Here is a 7,737-nt window from a genome sequence, read left to right on the forward strand (position 1 = left end):
GACACCCTGTATACATATAATAAAAAGCGGGGAATATTACTTCCAGTATAAATACGATTATTACTATTACATATAGTTTTCGAAATTTTACTTATGGTTGTTATTGCAACATTTATAGTACACCTTATCTCGTGGACATGAAGGCAGCTTTTGACGCATTGTCAGTGGGCAGAGAGATACTGTATAAAACAATGAAGGAAAGAGGAATAAGAAAAGCATTAAGTGAAAGGGTCAGGGAAGTGCTGAGAGAAACAAAAAGCAGGGTGAAAATAGGAGGAGCATTAGGAGAGAATTTTTGGACAGCTAGAGGAGTTAGACAGGGATGCCCATTGAGTCCGATACTATTCAACATCTTGATATCGGACGTAGAGGAGGTCATGGGGAAGGTAAAATGGGGCGGAATAGAACTAGAGAAGAAAAAAATATACTCACTGGCATACGCGGATAATATAGTACTACTAGCGAAAGATGAAGACGGTATGAGAATATGAGAAGTATGACAGGAAGTATGGAGGATTACGTGGAAGAGAAGAATTTAGAAGTAAACGTGGATAAAACAAAAATCATGAGATTTAAAAAGGGAGGAGGGAGGATGGGGAAAAAAGACTGGAGATGGAGAGGAAAGAAAATTGAAAAGGTGAAAGAGTTCACATACTTAGGCTACAAAATGCAAAAGAATGGAGAACAAGAGGCGCAGATCAAAGAAAGAATGAAAAGGGCAGCGGCAGTAGCGGCATAGGAAAGGTATGGAGCATAGGAGATTCGCCAAAAACTGGGAAAGGTGGTTATGGTTGTTCGACAGACTGGTATAAACGGTGATGAGTTATGGGGTAGAGATATAGGGATGGAAGGAAAGAGAGGGAATGGGAAGATTAGAAGAAAGATACATAAGATGGACATTCGGACTGGACAGGAAAATGCCGGGGTATATGTTAAGAGAGGAGATAAAAAGAAGAAAACTGAGAGAGTGAGCAGGAAGGAGAGCATGGGATTTTGAGAAAAGACTAGAGGAGGGGAAGCGCAGCGAGTTAGTATGGCTATGCTGGAATGAAATGAGGTGGAGACGTAAGGGAGGAAAAGGAGAGTCAGGATGAGAGGAAGAGAGAAACAATTCTTTGAGGATAGAGGTTAGAAAGTGGAGGAAGTAGAGAGAAGAAGAGAGGAGGAAGATATAGAATTTGGAGAACTGATCAATAAACATAAGGAGGAGTAAAGATTAGATAGATTAAGGAGAATAGAGGAATCGAGATGCAACAGATGGTATACTGTAAAGTGATTAAGGAGGAAGGTATTCCAGATTATTTAAAAAGGAGCTGGAGGGAAAGCAAATTGAGACGGGTGATGTGGTTCAGGCTACGAAATGAAGTAAAAGAAAGTATATACTGGGAGGAAGAAGGAAAAGAAAATGTGTAGACTATGCGAAGGGGAGTTGGAAACGTGGGAGCATACATGGGAAAGATGCAGAGAATGGGAAAACGGGGGTGATGGGTGGCAAGAGACAGTGGAGAGAATTCTAGGAGGAGAGGGGGAGGGAGAATGGTGAATAAGGGAGGTAGAAAAAGAAAGAGAGAAGAGAGAACGAAGGTTCAAGAAGGAGGAAAGAGAGGGGGAGTAGGGAGAGGAGGAGGAAGAGGAGGAGGAGGGGGGAGACGGAGGAGGAGGGAGGGAGAGAGGGAGAGGGGGAGAGAGAGGAGGGAGGGAAGAAGAGGGGGAAAGAGAGAATGAGAAAGAAAAGGGGGATCAACGGATTAAAACAAACCAAATAGCGTGATATGAAAAAAAGAATAAGTAAGGCAATAGGAAGCGGAAGTCCAGGAGAGGAGGAGACGCGTGTGCGTGTGCGTGTGCGTGTGCGTGGCGTGTGCGTGTGCATGTGCATGTGCGTGTGCGTGTCGTGTGCGTGCGCGTGTGCGTGTATGTGTGTAGGCGGTAGAGAGGGGGAGCAAGAGAACTCGCAAACCTTCGAAAGGTTTTAGTTTAAGACGTAGGATTAAGTCGTAGATATAAGTTTAGCTGTAAGGAATAGAATTAAGATTGTAACCCTAAGGAAAATTCAATAAAGATTATTATTATTAGTACACCTTACCAAATTAAAAGCTCGTTTTGGTTTCTGCCAACCATATCATAAGTTGCATGGACCAATATTGTGTGTCTATGAGAACTATAATATATTGTTAGGTCAACCATAACTTATGTAGTTGGAAGAATTATAAAAATGTGGTTAGCTCCTAAAATGACTATAAATTATAGAGAGATTGTAGTAACTGCAATCATTTTTTTCTATCAGTGTACACGAGGCTTATTTGTGTGTCAAGGGGAGCTGTCAAATCGCAGCGACGATAAATCGAAATTGCACCTTGATAACCTTCGATACAATCTACGAGAAAATGAACCGGCTCGGAAAAGAGGAGCGTTTCCGTTTTCACAAGGACCAGATTGCGTTCTGAATTCACGGAGTACCTAGCATCGAATATCACGAAGAGATACATAAGCTGCAAAATTCACAACAGAGTCGAGCTGCGGAAAATAGTCCAATTTAATATTTCGTTAGCAGTTAATATATTAAAAATCGTGCAATATGCGTATTGATTTTTGCAAACGGGAGTCGATCTTAAAATTAAGAAAAGGTTAATTGAACGTTGTATTTTTTACAACCTTGAAATTAATTATCTTGATAAAAATAGGTGACATCCTGAAACTATTAAAATACGATTGTTTTTTGATTAACTGATAGGTCATTCTATTATCTATCTAAATTTATTAAGTTACATCTGCTACAGTCAATTATTTTTTAGTGACTTACAATTTCAAGGGATATCGATAATAAGGCACTGGAATAATACATATTTTGTATTTAATATTATTTTGTACCTACACGTAGTGTAAAGCTATTATTGCCCCATCAAAATAACGATGCGCATCAAATATTCGATATTTTCACTTGTCTTGCTTTTTATTTATCATCATTAATTAAAACCCCACTTATTTATCGTTAATTGAATATATTGAATTTATAGAATTAATTAATAAATTAAAATAGCAAGTAATATCTACTGTAGCGGGGGAATAATTTATTTAGAAAAATTTACGGTTGAAAATTCAAAGCTGAAGAAAAATGTCAATAACGCACTATGAAATATTATAATAAGTTAATTCAAACCACAATTAATAGGGTGAATTAAAAACCTACTTTTTTAATGCATTGCCTGAAACAAATCTTTTAACATGACATGTTATTTGCAATATTATAAGTAATATTTCAATAAATAAAATTTTAATCTAATAACTTCCTTTGCCACTATAAATTGCTCATTAAAAATTAATGTATTATCACAAGTTACTGCAAGAAATGCTTTTATCCTTGCGCTTTCTATCGATGTGACTGTTATAATTTTGAAATGAATGGAACAAATCCCGTTTAATTCTTTTCTCCTATTGTCCGCTCTTTTCATTTCGTCATAATCCACTTTATTAACGCAATGTGAGTTCTTCTATTATCGCCGTGGCTCCGCATTATAATGACGCATTGTGACGCCCTACATCGAGGACCGTCAATTGCGTTATAAAAACTAATCGATTTTCATACATCTAACTATCAATTAAATCGTCCATTGTATAATAAAAATATCCTATTTGAGGAACATTTATGCAAAAGTGTATACTTCTTTTAAATACGTTAATAACAAAGCAAGAATAAGATTTAAACGTGTAATATACAGGGTGAGTAAAAAGTACCGGACCGGTGAAATATCTCGAAAATTATTTTGACCCATTGAATCTGAATCCGAGGTCAGAATTAAACAATTACAAGCTTTAACGTTCCTAACCTCAAAAAACTCATAATTTCACAAAACGGGCACTTTTGCTAGACGTATCCACCCCTCGGTCTACGGAACTAAAATAATATGAACATTTTTTTAGTAGTTTGACCCACTGAATACAAATCCGTGGTCAGAAATGATCCGTCAAGTCTCAAATCCTCCCTAAACTCAAAAATGCATTAAAATTCCCCATAAAAACTGCTTTTTGAGCTGTTTTCTTGATTTATGACGTTCTACTATAAAATTCTTGATCAATCAAGAGTCTAAAAAACAATTAAATTTTTTATTTTAAGGAGGGTATAAGTTTTTTTACCTCGCAAAACAATTTGTTAGAGCTGCAAAAACAATTCAATTACTACCTCTGCTTGTGATACCGGACTCTTTTACTCTCAAAGACTCTGTGCAATGGTTTTCTCTTACGTTTTTTTCCCCTCGGTGATACTTCCCCTTTTTGCAACATTATATAAACACGTATTACATATCTTTTGGAGAACCCAATCACTTTTTTTATTTGCAATTTCTAAGCCAAAACACCCTTTGTAACATTTCGTCATTTTTGAGAAGTATTTCATCTGTACCTGCTCCCAGAGCACCTCCACGTGGTGACGGTGGGCAACAGATTTATTCTGGCTGAGACTTTGGACAATGGCATTCAAGCCGTCATGGCAAATATAGGTGAAATACCTTTTACGGTGCAGGGATTCGGAACCCGAGTACCAGCGATTGGTCAGGGTGGGAAAGCGGGTTCGCAGTCGTCGTCATCATGCGACCGTAGCTCAATATTAATAGGTAACTTGGTTAAGGGGCTACAACACTCTAGAGCCCCCCAAAAAAGCCAATTTTTGTGATTCTTTTTCAAAAATATAAAAAACGTAAATGAAAATCTATTTATTCCTATTTATTTTCCATACATCAAAGTATAAAAAAAATTTTTATGAATTTTTCTTTAACAAAATGGCAGCGCCAGAGCCATGGAACCAAAGTGGCTCTTTGAGGAAGTCGCCCTACGGGAGGAAACGAAGTTCCCTCACCTTTTGAGGTAGAACAAAAACCAACGATTTTTAAAAAATATGTAACATTTTCTATAGAACCACGTACAAATTTTGCGAAATACCGTTTTATTTTTGTAAAACTGGTGCGCGTTAGAAAATCGAAAGTTGCACCAAAGATTGGCGTTTTTCTTTGGATTCTAGAGTCTTGTAACCCCTTAATGTTGAGTCTGATGAGCAAAGACCGGATCGCGGTGCCGTTTTCTCCACTCCAAGCGCGTGCTAGCGGCCGAGCGCCGTAAGAAGCAGTACCGTCTACGCCGCGCCGCGCCAGTCTGACGTAGCAAAGGGGACACCGTTGCGGAGAGTACAAAAATATACTTATACAATAATTTGTGTATGTGTATTGTGTATAATTATTTATTAGATCTGTAAAAGTGTGTAACAAAATATTGACTTCAGTTATTAAATGTAAAATTTTGACGTCTGTCTGTTAATATTGCTTTAAAGCGTGAAAAAGTGCATTCTACTTCAGATGAGACAATAGGTGCGTATGCTAAAAGGGCCAATTGTTCGAATTTTAGGAGCACGTCTGGCTGTCCACTTTCGGACATTTTAATTAAATTTTGTAAACCATTATTCTTTGTTAATATTATAATCAGTTTATTTTTAATCTTATCTGGAATGTGAGGCTGCTCGATATTTTTAAGTACTTTTGTTAGAATACGAAGAGAATCACATAAAGCTATTCCAGATTTTTCTAATTGTGTCATCGCCGAGATAATACTAGTAAAATTATTTTTAATCGTATGCCATTTTTCTTCGAGATTACGATTAAAACATTGTTTTGTAGCTTTAATCGAAGCAACATCGGTTGGAAGCGTTTCAATAATTAATTTTATTGTTGCGTAATTATCCGCGTAATATTTAGCGGCTTTTAACCACGAGCCTCAACGAGCTAAAATTGGTTGTGATGGTAATGCCAAATCCAGTGCAATTTTTTAAAATTGTTTAACGAGCGAGGGTGCCTTTAAAAATACTTTTTTAACAGAAAATATTAATAAAAAATGACAATATCAGGAAAATATGCCCTGATTTCTTCTGCTACTCTATGCAGTCCATGTATGACACACGTAACATTAATCATATTTGGATACATGGTGAATAGGTTTGTCGCTGCTTTCTTCATATATGCAGCACCGTCTGTTACAAAAAGCAAAACTTTTTCATATTTTATACCCTCAGGCCACAATAACTTTAAAAACGTAGTAAATAATTAAACAATTGTTGCATTATTAACTTCGGTAAGTTATTGACAATGGAGAAAAAATTTCTTCTTAGGATTATCTTTTTCTAAAGTTCCTATAACAACATTACCTATAGCTCTTCCAGTTACATCAGTCGTTTCATCTATAGAAACCCATATCGCATGGTTATCAATTTCTTTGCGTATTGCATTTATTGCATCATATAGCTCAAGGTATGGAAGCAACATCATACCACAAATGTAGCAAAGATCCAAACACTTTTTGCAATATTTGTAACAGATATGAGATTTCGAAGAATCGAAGGAATACAATTGCAAAAATAAAGAAATGTTACATGGTTGTTGATGTTTTGGCTTAGAAATTGCAAATCAAGAAAGTATTATAATTGGGTTTCCCAAAAAATATGTAATGTATTGCTATAAAATGGTGCAAAAAATAAAATATCACCGGGGGGAAAGAAACGTAAGAGAAAACCATTGCACAGAGTCTTTGAGAGTAAAAGAGTCCGATATCACAAGCAGAGGTAGTAACTGAATTGTTTTTGCAGGTCTAATAGACTGTTTTGCGAAGTAAAAAAAACTTATACCCTACTTAAAATAAAAAATTAAATCGTTTTTAGCAGACTCTTGATTGATCAAGAATTTTATAGTAGAATTTTATAAATCAAGAAAATAGCTCAAGAAGCAGTTTTTAGGGGAACTTTAATGCATTTTTTTAGTTTAGGAAGGATTTAAGACCTGATGGAGCATATCTGACCACGGATTCGTATTCAGCGGGTCAAAATACTAACAAAAAAATGCTCATATTATTTTAGTTCCGCAGACCGAGGGGTGGGTACGTATAGCAAAAGTGCCCGTTTCGTGAAATTATGAGATTTTGATGTTAAGGACGTTAAAGCTAGTAATTGTTCAATTCTGACCTCGGGTTCAGATTCAGTGGATCAAAATCACAAATATCTATACTATATACTAGATCGCTAACTCCCGTCAAATACATAGCCCCAAAATCTATGTACTGAATTCTTGCGCATGCGCAACGTTGATAGACAGCAGTCGCGTTTTAATTGGTTAATGTTATGTACGGTCATGTTCAGGAAGGTTGGCCGACGTTTTGCTATAACCTCTCGCGCGAGAAACTAGCTAGAAAATAAGTAAATAATTCTAGAGCTTGACTCTTGAATCATTTGCAAAAGAAACGTACGCTAAAATTCTGTCCTCACAAAGGAATTGAAAGTTGAACGGATATTTGCATGGCTTTTATTTAATCGACTTGCAATTCCTCTGTAAGAGTAGAGTTCTCACGTACGTGTTCCATGATAACGATTCAAGAATCGAACTCCCGAACGGAATACATTATAAGAATTTCCAATAATACGTACTTAAATCTCGATCCAGCCCACGAGGTTATCTGTCATATTGTGCTGGCGCTTTCTACATCAACGTTACGCATGCGCTTTCTACCAACGTTACGCATGTGCGACCGCCATACTACATAGTTTTCGAGGACACATTTTATGTACAAAATCAGTAGGAGTTAGCGATCTAGTTGTAGTATACAGGGTAAGTTATAACATTTGTCCACGAGCTCGTGAGAAGGTAGAACGGATCGAGATGAACAGAAAAGTCCTGAAACATTTTGCAATTTTCGCAATAGTTAACG

Source organism: Vollenhovia emeryi, unplaced genomic scaffold, assembly GCF_000949405.1.
Source record: "Vollenhovia emeryi isolate VEMERY1.0 unplaced genomic scaffold, V.emery_V1.0 DF939436.1, whole genome shotgun sequence".
In the NCBI taxonomy this organism is placed as follows: Eukaryota; Metazoa; Arthropoda; class Insecta; order Hymenoptera; family Formicidae; genus Vollenhovia; species Vollenhovia emeryi.